Source organism: Mya arenaria, chromosome 3 (assembly GCF_026914265.1).
Source record: "Mya arenaria isolate MELC-2E11 chromosome 3, ASM2691426v1".
Classification (NCBI taxonomy): domain Eukaryota; kingdom Metazoa; phylum Mollusca; class Bivalvia; order Myida; family Myidae; genus Mya; species Mya arenaria.
In genome coordinates this window covers 56,957,010-56,974,929 of record NC_069124.1, presented here as the reverse complement: position 1 = coordinate 56,974,929, position 17,920 = coordinate 56,957,010, and positions in this window count along the sequence as shown.

Genomic DNA, 17,920 nt, shown 5'->3' with positions numbered 1-17,920 from the left:
GAGTCTTTTAATTCAGTCAGTGACTTTATATAGATTTTTTTACGTCAGGCGGTCGTAAACAGGGTCGTATACGGCAGGAAGTTGTCTAAATCAGTGAGTCGCTAAGGCAAGGTTGACTGTATTTTGGTAACTTATCTGGACTAATAGTTATGTTTGCTTTGTTTCAGATGGGAAAAGATTTCGACTAGGTTTTACTGGAAAGGATGTTTCGAAGATGTACACACGTTTATACAGAACTGCGACAACTGTCAAAGAAAGGTGAACCTGAAGAAAGCAAAGAAGCCACTGCGACCTATCACAGTTCCCGCCGAGGCTTTCAAGCAAGTGGGCATGGACCTTATAGGTCCTCTAGAAACCTCTTATCAGGGTAAGTTTTGTCTGTCGGTTTGTTGGGCTGCTTTGGTAGACCCTGGTGACTTTGACTCGTAGACAATATATGTCGGGGCATTGTGGTGCCGCATAGCGGTGTTGCTGCATAAAGATGGTCAAACAAAATTATGCGGCGATTTTCAACGCATGCAGAGGGCATGTTTAGGCGGCAGAAAGGCCCCCTTTCGCCGCATAAAGAAACCCATTAAAACATAAACGATAATTACTAGTTACTTCTATGAAGTTTCAACCAGACCAGGATCTAGTTTTATGTACTCACTCTCTCTTCCTCTGAAAAAGTCTTAAGTTCCGAAGGTCATTCCATCTTAAGTGGGGGCATATTTTATTCACTATACATTATATAGGGAAAAAAATTGTGAACGCAACTTCTCCTACACCGCTTGGTGGATTTTGTTCAAACTTTCACAGATGATCAACCTTAATGTGTAGATGATCGTAAAGACAGGAATTTTGGCTGTGATTGGTTTTAGCAAAATTATGGCCTTTTGATGTTTTATTCACTATACATTATATATGGAAAAAAAATTGTGAACGCAACTCCTCCTACACCGCTTGGGGGATTTTGTTCAAACTTTCACAGATGATCAACCTTAATATGTTGATGATCGTACAGACAGGAATTTTTGCTGCGTTTAGTCTTAGCAGAATTATGGCCCTTTGTTGTTTTATTCACTATACATTATATAAGGAAATATTTGTGAAGTAATAATTTTGGTATTAATATACTTATTAATTTCATATTTGAACACAACAAAGCTTTGAACTGGACCTTCAAAAAATTAATATGAAGATAACCTTGGCCTCTGAATGACCTTGACCTTCAAATTTAAAGCCTCATAAGGCCTTTGTGTTTGGAGTGGCTGCCACTATTTTTGTGACTAAAGTATACTAAAGAAATTATATATTTTTCAAGTTAAATTATATAAGAAATAACTGTTTTCTTAAAGCTTTTTAACAGATTTGTATATCCAATAAGCATTATAAGGAAAACAAAATATTTTATTACCTCCCTTAATTCTTTTTACTATATGTTTACATGTAGGATAATTAAAAGTGAGTGTTTCTTTACGTTTTATTGTTGACATTCCCTATTTAGACAAATGTTAAACCCATTTTTAACATAAAAATAAAAGCCTTATGGGACTTTAAAGTTTGAAATTTCCCAAAAGTGACTAAAACTTTGCTATTTATTTATTAGTTTTCTTCATGCTTGAGCACAACAACCTTTTTAAGACAAACTTAATATGCGCTAAAGATCAAATGATATAACATGTTACTAAGCATCATGTAGGGGTGCACCAGTGTCCTATGGACACATATCTAGTTGTTTTATGCGTGGCATGTCGCCGCATAAAGGTGGTCACCCTCTATATGCGTTGAAAATCACCGCATAAACGAGTCCGACCACCTTTATGCGGCAACACCGCTATGCGGCACCACAGGGCATAATAATGTTATGACCCCCGTAATAATACTATGACTGGGGGTCATAATACTATGACCGGGGGTCATAATACTATGACCGGGGGTCATAATACTGTGACCGGGGGTCATAATACTATGACCGGGGGGTCATAATACTGTGACCGGGGGTCATAATATTACGACTCCTCCACACATAGGAAAATGAGTCTCACACAAACCACTATATGAGGGTTATTTTCTGTGTGAGGCAGAGTCATAATATTGTGCCCCCGGTCATAAACTGTGACTGGGGGTCATAATTTTACATCTCCCCTACACATAGAAAACGCCCTTCACATAGTACCAACGGTTGCACTGCTCATTTTTAGTCACTATTATGCATAAAAGTAATGATGCGACTCATATTTCTATAAGGATCAGTTTGCTAAGTTACAATATACTTATATTGATAAAATCACCATGTCCAGTCTTCACGTGGTTTGACGGTGAAGTTAATGCTAAATGATGGTGGAAAACAACCTACTGGGTATTTCACCTCTGTACCACCGTACTCATTTGAAACGTTGTAATACATTGTAGTCAGTTTAACTTGAGATTTTTAGTTACTGGAGCGGTAGAGACGTATCGGTAATGCACCTGTTGAGTGGTGGTAAACTGAAATAGATTTTACGCAGTTTACGATTAGTTACAAGCAAAGCGACCGCCCATGTGAAACAGGGCCATGTGCGAAAGCAACTGCATTTCTTTTTAAGCACTGTAAATATATGTCGTATTTTTACGGGAAAACCATAGTTTATTAAATTAAATTTTGATAGTTCTGTATTTTTACGGGAAAACCATAGTTTATTAAATTAAATTTTGATAGTTCTGTAACTTAAACGCCGTCGACGGTTGCCAGCTGATATGTCAATGTACCAGCTGTTTATGACCTGTCAGTCAAATATGATCAGGCTTATTAGTCCCCTACGAGGACTATAGGAATGCCCTCCGTCAGTCTGTCCGTCCGTCCGTCTGTCCGTCCGTCCGTCCGAAAATCTGGATCCCGCGATATCTTCAAAATACTTAAAAAAAATTCATGAAACTTGGAATAGTGATAAAGGGCAATATGGAGATTATGCACGTCTTTTTATTTATTTATTTTTTTCGTTTTTGCGTCCGTCTGTCTGTCTGCTTTAAAAAACATTCAACACATCTTTAACCTAACTGGATTCCACTATATCTCCAAAAGTACATTGAATTTTTTTATGGAACTCCCCTACCGGTGTAACCGAGATAGGATTGCCCTCCGTCCGTCTGTCCCGTCTGTCCGTCCGTCCAAATTTTGTTTCCGGGCTATTTCTTGAAGACTATTGGCCAGATTTCAATTATTTTTTTTAAGAGTTATAGCATTTGACTAGCAATTTGCAATTTTCAAGCGAAATGAATGGGGGATTTTTTTCTTAAAGTAGTTTGTATAGAACATATCAACTGTAAACTTGAGAAAGATATTATTAAGAAACAGAGTAGTGCTTTTTTATTTTCCTTCCATTTTTGTCGAGCCCACCTTCGGTGAACTCGACCCTTAGTCGCCAGGTTTTGATGTTCGCTATATGTGCGTGCATGTGTCCGTCCTGATTTTTACGGACCATAACTCCAATTTGAATGAAAATGGAGGAATTTCTGTAAAAACTTCACACAAGTGATCACCTCCATGAGTTCTAGTTCTGCGCGCATGAACTGGGTTTATGGGTCAAAGGTAAAGGTCTTCTTAGAGATCACTGATAAATGCTTGTGCAGGGCATATCTGGTAACTGCATGAAGAGATTTTTTTTACTATAACTTCACACAAATGTTAACTACCATGAGATCTAGTGTCGCACGCATCAACCAGGTCTCCAGTTAAAGGTAAAGATAACAGAGGTCATTAGAAGTGCTTTTCTAGAGGATATCCTATATGCATGAGGGAATTTTTATGCAACATCTTAAAACTGCGATGCTGGCCCGTAGACATGCAGAATGAAATTCTAGTTTCTATGCAAACTCAAACTTGAAAAGAAACATCTATCGGCTGGGGATATACTAGTATTGTCTTTGACAATGCATCGTTGATTAAAATAAGTATTGTAAAATGCTTACATTTATACATTTCAGGAAACAAGTACATTGTCGTTATAACAGAATATTTGACAAAATGGGTAGAGGCAGAAGGGATTCCAGACAAGTCATCTGAAACTGTACTATCAGTATTCACAAAGTTTGTCACGACACATGGTTGCCCCAGCGTATTAATAACGGATCAGGGGAGAGAATTCTGCAACGACTTGAATGAAAAGTTTTGCAAGCAGTTTGGGATAGAACATAGAATTGCATCAGCATATCACCCACAAACAGGAGGACATACTGAAAGATTTAACAGGACTTTGTGCGATATGCTTGTGCACAGTGTAGATTTGTCGCAGAAAAATTGGGACATTAAGTTACCATACGTACTGTTTGCCTATAGAACGTCTAAACATGAGTCGACGAAACAAACACCATTCTATCTTGTGTTTGGAAGGCACGCACGCTTACCAATAGAACTAGACTTAGCAATGCAATCGGATGATAACCAAGACTCTGAATTGTCACTAAAGGAAAGAATAGACTCGTTCATTAAACTGTCGTGCAACAGAAAAGAAGCATCGTCCAATATTAAAACGGCACAATCGAAGCAGAAGAAATATTACGATTCTTCACTACCTAAAGACGATACAGCAGGTTTTGAAGTCGGCGACCAAGTCCTTCTTCATAACACCAGAAAATTGACGAGAAAAGGAGGGAAATTGGGTCTAAAATGGAAAGGACCATTCAAAATAACAAAAGTAACTGGAAAAGGCACTTATTTCCTAGAAGGAATGAAAACAAGTGTAAGTGGGAACAGACTGAATCGCTATAGGCAGAGTAATGACGATGCTGCTACAGATAACACAGAAAAGCGACCAACTGAAGGTCCAAAAGATGACCACAGTCTAATAAACAAAGAAACAGGAACCCAAGCAAACGAGAAAGCGTTTGAAAGACCTGCAAAAAGAAACGATAAATCTGACGACTGCAATCTCCCTCCAAAAAAGAGAAGAGTATCGCGAGAAGATGTTGCAACACAACCTACCAATTCTACAGAATCTACTAATCAAGAACCCCAACCATTTCAATTCAGACCATCTAATCAAGAATGGCAGGAACAAATCTCGAGTGTATTTAAGTCGGCAGTCAAAAACACGTATGCATCCGGTCCAGACAAATATATACGACGAGACGCCAAACCTACTAAAACTGTAAACATGCGTGGGGATGGCAATTGTTTGTTTAGAACATTCAGTTATTTAGTTTTTGGCGTACAAACACACCATAGCTTGATAAGGCAAGCGATTGTTGACTTCATGAAAGAAAACGAAACTCTAATGAAAGGCATTACACGTGATTCGGTTTCCAGATATCTAGACACGTCAATGATGGCCTCCGAAAACACTTGGGGAACAGAAGTGGAGATATTTGCTTTTGCAACTCTCACCAGAAGCGTTGTGTATGTTTATTCACAGTATGGCAGTAAGGAACAGTGGCGTTGGTTAGAATACAAACCGTTAGGCCTCATTGGTGGTAATTTAAGGGGTCGAGCAGTGTACATTCAGAATTCCAGCGACCATTTTGTCCCGGTGCTAGAGGTAGATGGCGAAGAGTTCTCAAGAAAGCCATACAAACGAATTCGGAACCACATTCCAGAAAGATACCACGCCCTTATAAGTGATGACATATTAGATGCTGCTTTAGTGAATTGTTACGCAGACGAAGCCTTGCTATTAAAACTTGACAAAAGTGTAAAGACTGTATATGTGAAGGCTTTTACTAACACGCCTTACAATGTAGAAGGGCTGCGTGGGTTATCTGACGAGGTGGATGCAAATATTTTCAATATAGTATGTGACTGGAGCGATGTCGAAAACATACTTAATTGATAAGTGACACGTGCAAGAATAAATCAACAACTCAGTGGAGAACGATACAATTTATGCTAAATTTGGTTTAACATATTGCATCTGATGAGCATAACAATGCGTGCTAAATATACCTTGTGTGATTTACTAACTAAAATAATAGCTTAAGATATAAACATATGTGACATGTAGTTTTACCAAAGCACAGGTCAACACCCTGGGACGTTTTGTTGGATTCGCCTCTATATTCCATACAGTTTTAAATAAAAAGTCCTTTCGTTTATGAAATTGTCCTTATTATATACCGAACAACACTCCCGAACCACGGATATATAGGATCTCACATGAGTTGTCATATGATATAAGATTTTATTAAACGAGCTCAAGAAAATGTTACATAGCGAGCCTCGGGCGAGCTTTATAACATTTTCTTGAACGAGTTTAATAAAATATTATATTTTTTGACAACGAATGTGAGATTCGTTTTATCACATGACTTAAAACATAAAAATAAAACATATAAAATAAACCCTTTTTAACGCTATGAGTACGCACGCTTTTCACGCCTTTTTTCTATATGGAATGTATTGGCGGAAATGAGTCACGTCAAAGTTATATTACACGTGTTAAATATAAAGAAATTCGTAATGATTATATTACATGAAAAACAAGCGATGTCATGTGATAAAATCAGATCTAGCAAATTCAACGATAATGCTACCAAGACCCGTATCTATATTCACACAAAAGTAAAAACACTCTAGAGGCCACATTTTTATATGAATCTTTATAAAATTTGGTCAGAATGCTAGTTAATTCGAGTGAGTTTAAAACTGAGTCATATTAGGTCAAAATTAGAAGTATGTCCGTCCGTCTGTCCGTTTGTCCGTCCGTCCGTCTGTCTGTCTGTCTTCCGGTAATGTCAAACACCCCCGGGGACGTAGACATGGTTGCGCGTCAAAATCGCAAGAAGGTTTAAAGAGTAGTTTAAAAAGATTTAAAAGAATGTTTAAAAGGGTTAACTAGAAATACATTCTGCATGCCCACGGGCAGATGTCGAGCCCGCTTTGTAGGTTTAAATTTTCACAGAAAGATTCATAATGGACATTTGTGAAGATGAAAGAATGATAATGACCTTGACCTTTGATATTGTGACCCCAAAAACAATAGGGGTCATTTACTCAATATGGGTGATCATCCTATCAGGTTTGGCAGCTGAAGGTTGAACAATAATTAAGTTATTGAGCGGAAACCGTTTTCAGTTTTAAGGTCTATGTAACCTTGAACTTGTTATTTGACATTTGACCTCTAAGTGTGACCTTGACCTTTGCCACAGAGACATAATTTTTTCGCGCGACACACCGCCTTGCCATGGAGAACATTTATGCCAAATTATATTAAAATCCCTCCATCCATATAGAAGTTATGCTCCGGACACGGATTTTGCGCCGACTCCAAGTGTGACCTTGACCTTTGACGAGCGGATCTGGGTGGTGTGCGCGACACGTCTTCTAATTAAGGTTAAAATATATCTCAAGTTAATGTTAAATTCCTTCAAAAAATGAGCGAGATATTTCGTCACGCAATCTGATTGGCACATACGAAATAAACAAGTCTCCGTGACGTCATATGGGCTGGCCACCGCTCTTCCGAATAACGGACGCGATCGTCGTGTTAATAAGATGCAATCGATTTTCTTAGAAGATAATCCAATAAATCGACTATTATTCTTTTGATATAAGTAGAAATAATATAAATGATAATATAAATATAAGAAATGAACGCCTTCTCGCTATAGTTCAACGGGTATATGAATACAACAAGTAGCGTGCATAGTTAACGTAAACCCCTTCGGGGTTTACGAACTATGCACGAGACTTGTTGTATTCATATAATCGTGAACCGACGCGAGAAGGCGTTCATTTCTTAAATATAGCTGCACTGAACTGCTCAGGGGTAGGGAGGAGGGCAACAGTAAGTGGTAGGTTGTTCCAATGGTACACAGTCCTGGGGAAGAAAGAACATTTATGATAATAAGAGGTTGCTGTAATTAACCTGTAACTCAGATCTTTTGCATGAATTGCTTATCCTTTTTGTGCTAAATGATTTCTAAAACCACTTTTCGAATGGTCATGAAAAGAAAAAAGGGATAATATTTTTAAGTCATTCATCATTGCTAGTTCCATTAATCTGTGTGGGACGTTTAATCACTATACAACTTTGATGACTACGAAAATGATTCAAATCACTAACAAACACTTGTCACTTACAGTGCACTTACAGTGATTCTGCTTGTATAATTAATAATTATTTAATTTCAATCGCAGAGAGGTTTATATAGTTGACTCCTAATCCAGTTGCACAGATTCGATTCTTAGGCGAGGAAGCTATCGAAGTATGTTACATCAGATCAGGATTAGACGAGTTCTGGTAAGAAGTCCAACGATACTAGATTGAAATCCAGCCACCCTCGCCCCCTGAAAACTAGCTAGTTCTGTGATTATAAATATTTTTGATTGTTGATATTCAAACAGGCCGTAAATTACAACAAGTAGTTGCGTATTTTGTTGATGGAACGTTCCTATGCAGTCCATCGCCTATGTTTTAAATGATAAACTGAGCAGCGCACAGTTTGTATGCCTGTCACCCATACACGACCCTGGTAGGCGTCGAACTCACAACGGTGAGGGGCAAGTGATTCTCGGTCGGAGACTTTAACCATTTTTTCTTTCCACACAAATAGGCATCGGTAGTGGTAATCCCTGAAGCTTGGATCAATTCCATCTAACTGCGGTCAAAAAAAAAACGTGCAGTATGGACGCATGCACGGACGGGTGCCATCTCTCCTCCGATGTCTATGGATGAAGATAATTATGTTGTGCAAGTGTACCTTAGATAGGTTAGGTCAAGGTTTGGATTGGGGGGGGGGGTCCTTATTCTATAGGGGGTCACATTTCTACGTGAGGGGTCATTTTTCTACGTGTGAGGAGTCATAATATAATGACCCCCCAGTCATAATATAATGACCCCCCGGTCAATATTTTATATAAAATAATGACCGGGGGTCATTATTTTATATAAAATAATGACCGGGGGGTCATTATTCTATGGGGGTCACTTTACAACGTTACACCGGCTCTATATTAAACAAGTTACAAACTGGTCACAAAAGTCCATTAAGTTGATGTGACTTATGTACCTGTCAAATATATATGAGGGGTGATCAAGAATTTGGTGGACTTCTTACATATTTAATTATATTGGGCGTTCAAATCATTTAAAGATTAATGAATATCTTATTCAAGTGTTCGGCATAAACGATTTGAAGTTTAGGTCTGTAAATTAAATGAGCATTGAAAAATGACGGGTTGTCGGCAAGTTCCATGGTGATTGAACAATACCAAATACCTAACTATAGTTTCACGTAAAGGGATCATAACTCGATCGATTTATCTGACTTAGACATTATGCATTCACATATACTGTCACCCAGTTTCATGACGATCGGCTAATAACTATAATTTATCATAAGGTGTTTTTTGACGCCGACAAGGGTTATGCATTATATGTCTCCTGAACATATAACAGACTGCAGGATTTTTCTTGTTTAAACAACCACGCAACATCTCTAAGCAGTAACATTTTAATAGCACATAATTAAAACAGAATGGCATAAATGGTGAGCAAGTTTACGTCATTATAAATAGATATACAGTAGCAACATTTATCAAAACAGTGGCATTATCAAACAAGCACATCACTTCCCATGGAGCCCAGGCCCTCGTCACTCAGACTTCCTGTCTCGATCAGGGTGTTCATGAAACTCTCAAGCGCAGCGTCGTCCGCGCAAGCAGCAAGGTCGCCATGACTAAACATGGCCCTCAGCCGCGTCAAGAAGCCGCTGCTGACGTCACCTCCATCGTAAACGTTTCGTTCCAAGTCACACACGCTACTGCAATCGCTAAATGCACTCTCTGAGTCTGACATCAATTTGTCGTTGGGGAGAACGCACTGGTTGAGCTCACTGGTGTCAGACGAGCTACATTCCTCGGATAGGAAGGCGGCATCCATGTCACAACGTACAACACACGTAGCATCCCAGAGCTCATCCCCGCTACCACTGTCCATACCATCACCACATGTTCTGACCGGAAGGTCTATGGTCATGTCTTCTACGTCGGCGGCGTGGAATATCTCTGTATCTCGGATGAACCGCTTCATAATGTCCAGTTTACCACTCACACCACTAGGGGGAACACGTGTAACACTGATGTTCTTAGTGTACGTCTTCTGGACATCACGGTCCAAGTTATCGTGGATTGTCGTCTGCAGCTTCTTGTTGGAGGGAAGCTCATGTTTCCAGATGGCAGACCTAAGTCGCTGAAGCTTCTTCTTGGCGTGTGATATTGACGCCACCTTGGAGGTGATTTTGTCTCTAGGTCTAATAGTTAGCGTGTAGCTTCCGGCGTGAGCGCCCCAGGACCGCACCAGCTTCTAGACCTTCGTATCAGACGACAGCACGCGCTCTACACCTCGGCTTGCTTCGAACACGGCGTATTGGTCCTGTCCGGCACCGTTGACCATATTGATGACGTCACGGCACGTTGTCGCCTTGGTAACGGAGACCGTTTCAACAGCATCGCCAATCTCAACCTCGACATCTGTGAGCTGCATCTGGAATAAAAGAGATTTAAATATTTATATACCGGTGCAATGTATATATTTATGTGAATACCTATAATTGAATAGTTCCGAAATAATAATACTATGACGTTGTAGTTGAATTTGTGTATTGTTTGTAATTGGCCTTTTTATCGCTTTATAACAAAACAACACGGATGGATAAGTAACTTCAGCTAGATCCTAGAAAAGTAGAAGCGAGTACATCATTTAAAGAAAGTATTTACAATCATATAGCAAAGATGATAACAAATGACACGAAATATTAACGTACCTTTATTTCAGGGTATTATTAGCACCGTTACATGAAAAGAACAAAACAGTATCTTTATAAGATCTTAAATATGAAATATGTTGTAATACTAAGAGTACAAATAGGTTTGATCGAAGAGATAATGCTTGAATGTATGATGTTCTAAGAACGGTTTCCTGATATATATTGCTATGACTAATTATTTAGTAAACATCCCACGTGGTAAGTATTTCCGCGGGATTACACGCGTTAATTGAACAGTGGTAATTGGCACGTTCCCTTCTGGCGCCAATTAGCGATCAGTTAAAACCAGGAAGACTCGTGCCGCGTACAGACGGACGACAATTAGAAGACAATACCATAAGTGTGAAAATGCTGTTCCAATGATTGCTTATAAACTTATTGAAAAAATCTCTGATAATTGAACGTTTTAAAAGCTTTGTTTTTAAAATCATGCTCTCAAACAGACGAAAATTAGTACCCTTAGTAATGATATGTATTTGGAACAAAATTAAAAAATGGCTTCGAGATAGATTGTTCGAACTTTCTTTTAAAATTATTATGCATTTTGAAACTTTTACAAGATTACTTTTGCTGAAAGGGCAAGTCATCTTTAAAAACGGCAAACATATGACTCCCTGGCCTTGACCTAAATCTTAAACTTTGACCTTGATCGCGTTTATGATGAATCGCCTTAGTAACACCTGAATTGACGAATACTGTTGAAAGCAGTTATGTAACAAGCGCATAAGGAGAAGTTTCTTGGGATTGAATTTAGGTTCTGTGGCGGCAAAGTCACTGTTTAACAAATTGAAAAACTTTTTCCCTCAATAACATGAGGCGAAACGTTTAGTATTGAAACTTGGCTCGAGCAAGCGTATGTGGTTATGTGCCTTAGGGTGCACTTAAGGTAAGCGGGTTTAAGATCACTGTTACTAAAAATCGAAAAACTTTTTTTTTCTTCTCAATACTTTTTGCAAAAAGTGACGTATAGTGAGTACAGTCACTCATATACAATTATAGAGTGGTACACTTACATGTTACCTTTTAAAGGGACTCACTCACATATTTTATTATTTCTGGACGTCGACTTATTTTACTTACATTTATGAACAAACAGCAACTGAAAAATATTCAGCTAAAGCAGATGTTAGTAAATACAAGCCTAAAGGAACTGTAAACTTATTTGTTTGGACTGTTTTATGATTGAAGACTCTACCTGATTTTATGTGTAAATGACTATATATAGCCTAGTATAGTACTGCGCATGAACTGTGTGAAGCGCATACGAATATTGAACCATACTTTTTCCGCTTTACAAATGTGTTTGTATTTTTTACAAGAGGTACTAATATTCGTCTGTTTGAGACAAACATAATTTCTAAATCAAAACGTTCAATAATCAGTGAATTAGTCAGTAAGTTAATGAGCAATCATTTAAACCAGCACTCTTCACACTTAGGGATCGGCTAATTTTCGACTGTCTGTACGCGACACGAGTCTTCCTGGCTTTAACTGATCCCTAATTGGCGCCAGAAGGGAACGTGCCAATTACCACTGTTCAATTAACGCGTGTCATCCCGCGGAAATACTTACCACGTGGGGATGTTTACTTAATTTAGTCATAGCAATATATATTAGGAAACCGTTTTTGAAACATCATACATTCAAGCATTATCTCTTCGATCAAACCTAGTCGTACTCTTAGTAATACACCAGATTACATATTTAAGATCTTATAAAGATACTGTTTCTATTTTTAGCAACGGTGCCAATAATTCTCTGAAATAAAGGTACGTTGACATTTCATGTGATTTTTGATCATCATGATTATGCAATTATAATCACTGCCTTCAACAAATGTTTTCTTTGCTTTAAGCTGAAGTTACTTATTCCCCCATGTAATTTCGGAATAAAGCGATAACGAGGTAATAACAGACAATAAAAAGATGTTACTATAACGTCTGGTTATTCTGACAGGATTACTAAAAATGATAGTGGCATACACATATCTACTTGTTAATGCACCGGTATATAAACTGTCTCCTTTTTCTTTCAGATGCAGCTCACAGATGTCGAGGTTGAGATTGGCGCGGCCGTTGTAACGGTCTCCGTTACCAAGGCGATCACGTGTCGTGACGTCATCAACATGACCACCAGTGTTGGAAAGGCCCAGTACGCGTTGTTCGAGTCGAGCCGTGGTGTTGAGCGGGTGATAGCGTCTGATACAAGGATCGTGAAGCTGGTCCGGTCCTGGGGCGCTCACGCCGGAAGCTACACACTAAAGATCAGATCGGTAGATAAAGTCACCTCAAAGTTGCCGTCAATATCTCTAGCCAAGAGGAAGCTTCTTCGACTGAGGTCCGCCATCTTGAGACACGAGCTTCCCGTTAAATCGAAGCTGCAGAAGACATTCCACGATAACTTGGACCGTGATGTCCAAAAGACGTACAATAAGAACATTAGTGTTACACGTATTCCCCCTAGTGGTGTGAGTGGTAAACTGGACATAATGAAGCGGTTCATCCGAGATACAGAGATATTCCACGCCGCCGACGTAGAAGACATGACCATAGACCTTCCGGTCAGGACATGTGGTGATGGTATCGACTTCAGTGAACTACCGCCTAGGACACGCGGTGATGGTATGGACAGTAATTGCGGGGACGAGCTCTGGGATGCTACGTGTGTTGGAAGTTGTGACATGGACGCTGCCTTCCTATCCGAGGAAAGCAGTTTCTCTGACATCGGCGAGCTCAACCAGGGCGTCCTCCATGATAACGAATTGACGTCTGACTCTGAGAGTGGATTCAGTGACTGCAGCAGCGCGAGTATCTTGGAACGTAACGTGTATGATGGATGTGACGTCAGCAGTGGCATGTTGACGCATATGAGGACTATATTCAGTGACGGCGATCTTGCTGCGTGCGCGGATGACGCTGCGCTTGAGAGTTTTATGAATACCTTGATCGAGACAGGAAGTATGAGTGACGAGGGCCTTGGCTCGATGGGAAGTGATGCGCTTGTTTGACAATGCCATTGTTCTTGTTAAATGTTGCTATATTTATTCATAATGACGTTATTTGTTTACCATTTATGTCATTTTGTTTTAATAATGTGCTATTAAAATGTTATTCAATATAGATGTTGAGTGGTTATTAGCACGATACGATACGATTATAAGTATCTTCCATGGCTGAGAGTGTAAGATAGGTTCATCCCGACCCGAGCGCATGGTGTTTTGCGGAAACGAGGTTTACCGAGTTTCCGCAAAACACCCTGCGCGAGGGTCGGGATGAACCTATCTTACACAAGCGGCTATGGTAACTGCTTTTTCTCCCACCTCAGTTGAACAAAATTGTGTAAAAATGTATTTTTTGCTGGAACTCTTTTGTGCGTAGTAAAAGTAAATGCGTATGGATATTTGATAATTCGTGATTGTCATGGATATGCTCGCAGTGATTCGATTCAGGTTATGTTACTAGTCAAATCGGTCTTTAAATAGTTCGGAGTAGAGTGGCGCATCATTTCTTGAAATATGCTTGAAAACTTTTTTATGGTGACATTTGAAGCGAGAAATAGTTAATTAGCATTCTAAATATTGCCACAAGACAAGGTTTCTATGATACTACAGCCGACTGTCTTCAACAAGGGAGGTGATTACAATGTGGCGACAATTAAAAAGGAGTTCCATACGGGCATTTTATCTTCGCCCGTGGGCAAGATAAGAATTTCTAGGTTACACACCACCATTGTTATTCCCTATATAATTCAATGCAAAATTATAATTTTTAGACAACATTTAAAGGCATTTAGAGCGAATGCAGGCTATGATAACCACATATATTCTTTAAGTACAAGCTTTAAATTACCTTTTAAGCCAATAAAAAAGGGGGGTCAATTTATTTCTAAGAAAAATCACTCCACTTGAATAACAAACTCTAAAAATTGCACCGTCCGCCATGACAGTTCTTCCAAAATGACCTTTCAACTATAGGGCAGCGGTTTATGCTTTAATCTCTACTCTAAATGATAAATCATGCAAGAATAGATACTTAAGGTATAAAAGTTTCAGGAATAATGAAAATTTTATTTACAGTGTATTGAGCATGAGAAAACATGTCTTGTCAGTCATAAGAACATTTTTTATTGAGAATTTTCCACACAACGGAAGTACATATGACGTAATGGTGACGTCATTCCTTCTAGCATGGTTAAATTATTGGATCTACTTATCTGAGGTGGGAGAAAAGTTTATTGCGTAAAACATTATACAATGTTCATAGCATATAACATACAATACAATGAATGGAGAAAGTACAGAAATACAATTTTCTGGAGCAATTCAACATGAATGTTTGTAGGAATAATTTATTAAACGATTAATCGATCGAGTTATGTCCCCTTTGATTGAAAATTGATGGTTCTTGGTTATTGTTCAATCCCCATGTCACTTACCGACAACGTTTGTAGTCACAATGCCGAGGTCAAACAAATCGTCAGACAAATCACTCCAGTAACACAAGAGTAATTTCTCCTTTAAATAAAAGTAAAGTTGGTCTATTGTTGGTCTATACTGTTTTTTATTCTTTCTTTTCATTGTGGTACATCTTATTTGGGAGTAAGAGTGCATCTTTAATATTTCTAAAAGTTATTACAATATTAACAGGCGCTGATGCGTCCGGGTCGGTTTGATCGAGTGCTGTACGTTCCCCTGCCAAACCTGGCCACACGTCACCAGATCTTCATGATCCACTTGCGTAAGATGCCGGTTGGGGAGGCAGTTACTCCAGAGTCACTTGCAGAACGAACACAGGGATACTCTGGCGCAGAGGTGAGGTATTTAGAGATATTCAAATCCCCCAGCCCCCCCCCCCCCCTCCCCCCGTTCACAATTTTTGGAAGAACATATTCTGCTCTAAGATATCTTACTTTTCTTGCCATTTTCGGTGGTTATGAACCATATAATGATACATGTATATGCTAAAATACGATACTCAACTTACTATATATTTGTCATAAACAGGTACCATTGATTTTAATGCTTCTATACGTGTTTGTCTGTTTGTCTACAGATTGCGTCTGTGTGCCATGAGGCGGCCATGTTCGCACTACAGGAGGATATCGGGAGCCAGTCAGTGGAGGAACGCCATTTCCTGTCTGCACTGGAAACCGTCACTCCTAGCATTGACCAGGATACGATCAAGTTCTATGAGGAATAACAACAAAAATCTGGATTGCATTCTGTATGATTGTCTTTTTAGAATAAAATAATTCCAGATTAACATCCGGATGTATTGTTGATGCTGTTTTCTACAGATTGGTGTGAGCATTTAGTTTCCACTCCAAGCTGCTTTGGATTCAGGCCGGCTCTATATTAAACAAGTTACAAACTGGTCACAAAAGTCCATTGATAAGTTGATGTGACTTATGTACCTGTCAAATATATATGAGGGGTGATCAAGAATTACGTGGACTTCTTACATATTTAACTATATTGGGCGTTCAAATCATTTAAAGATTAATGAATATCTTATTCAAGTGTTCGGCATAAACGATTTGAAGTTTAGGTCTGTAAATTAAATGAGCATTGAAAAATGACGGGTTGTCGGCAAGTTCCATGGTGATTGAACAATACCAAAGACCTAACTATAGTTTCACGTAAAGGGATCATAACTCGATCGATTTATCTGACTTAGACATTATGCATTCACATATACTGTCACCCAGTTTCATGACGATCGGCTAATAACTATAATTTATCATAAGGTGTTTTTTGACGCCGACAAGGGTCATGCATTATATGTCTCCTGAACATATAACAGACTGCAGGATTTTTCTTGTTTAAATAACCACGCAACATCTCTAAGCAGTAACATTTTAATAGCACATAATTAAAACAGAATGACATAAATGGTGAACAAGTTTACGTCGTTATAAATAGATATAGCAACATTTATCAAAACAATGGCATTATCAAACAAGCACATCACTTCCCAAGGAGCCCAGGCCCTCGTCACTCTGACTTCCTGTCTCGATCAGGGTGTTCATGAAACTCTCAAGCGCAGCGTCGTCCGCGCACGCAGCAAGGGTGCCATGACTAAACATGGCCCTCAGCCGCGTCAAGAAGCCGCTGCTGACGTCACCTCCGTCGTATACGTTACGTTCCAAGTCACACACGCTACTGCAATCGCTAAATGCACTCTCTGAGTCTGACATCAATTTGTCGTTGGGGAGAACGCACTGGTTGAGCTCACTGGTGTCAGACGAGCTACATTCTTCGAAAAGGAAAGCGGCATCCATGTCACAACGTACAACACACGTAGCATCCCAGAGCTCATCCCCGCTACCATTGTCCATACCATCACCACATGTTCTGACCGGAAGGTCTATGGTCATGTCTTCTACGTCGGCGGCGTGGAATATCTCTGTATCTCGGATGAACCGCTTCATAATGTCCAGTTTACCACTCACACCACTAGGGGGAACACGTGTAACACTGATGTCCTTAGTGTACGTCTTCTGGACATCACGGTCCAAGTTATCGTGGATTGTCGTCTGCAGCTTCTTGTTGGAGGGAAGCTCATGTTTCCAGATGGCAGACCTAAGTCGCTGAAGCTTCTTCTTGGCGTGTGATATTGACGCCACCTTGGAGGTGATTTTGTCTCTAGGTCTAATAGTTAGCGTGTAGCTTCCGGCGTGAGCCCCCCAGGACCGCACCAGCTTCAGGACCTTCGTATCAGACGACAGCACGCGCTCTACACCTCGGCTTGCTTCGAACACGGCGTATTGGTCCTGTCCGGCACCGTTGACCATGTTGATGACGTCACGGCACGTTGTCGCCTTGGTAACGGAGACCGTTTCAACAGCACCGCCAATCTCAACCTCGACATCTGTGAGCTGCATCTGGAATAAAAGAGATTAAAATATTTATATACCGGTGCAATGTATATATTTATGTGAATACCTATAATTGAATAGTTCCGAAATAATAATACTATGACGTTGTAGTTGAATTTGTGTATTGTTTGTAATTGGCCTTTTTATCGCTTTATAACAAAAGAACACGGATGGATAAGTAACTTCAGCTAGATCCTAGAAAAGTAGAAGCGAGTACATCATTTAAAGAAAGTTATTACAATTATATAACAAAGATGATAACAAATGACATGAAATATTAACGTACCTTTATTTCAGGGTATTATTAGCACCGTTACATGAA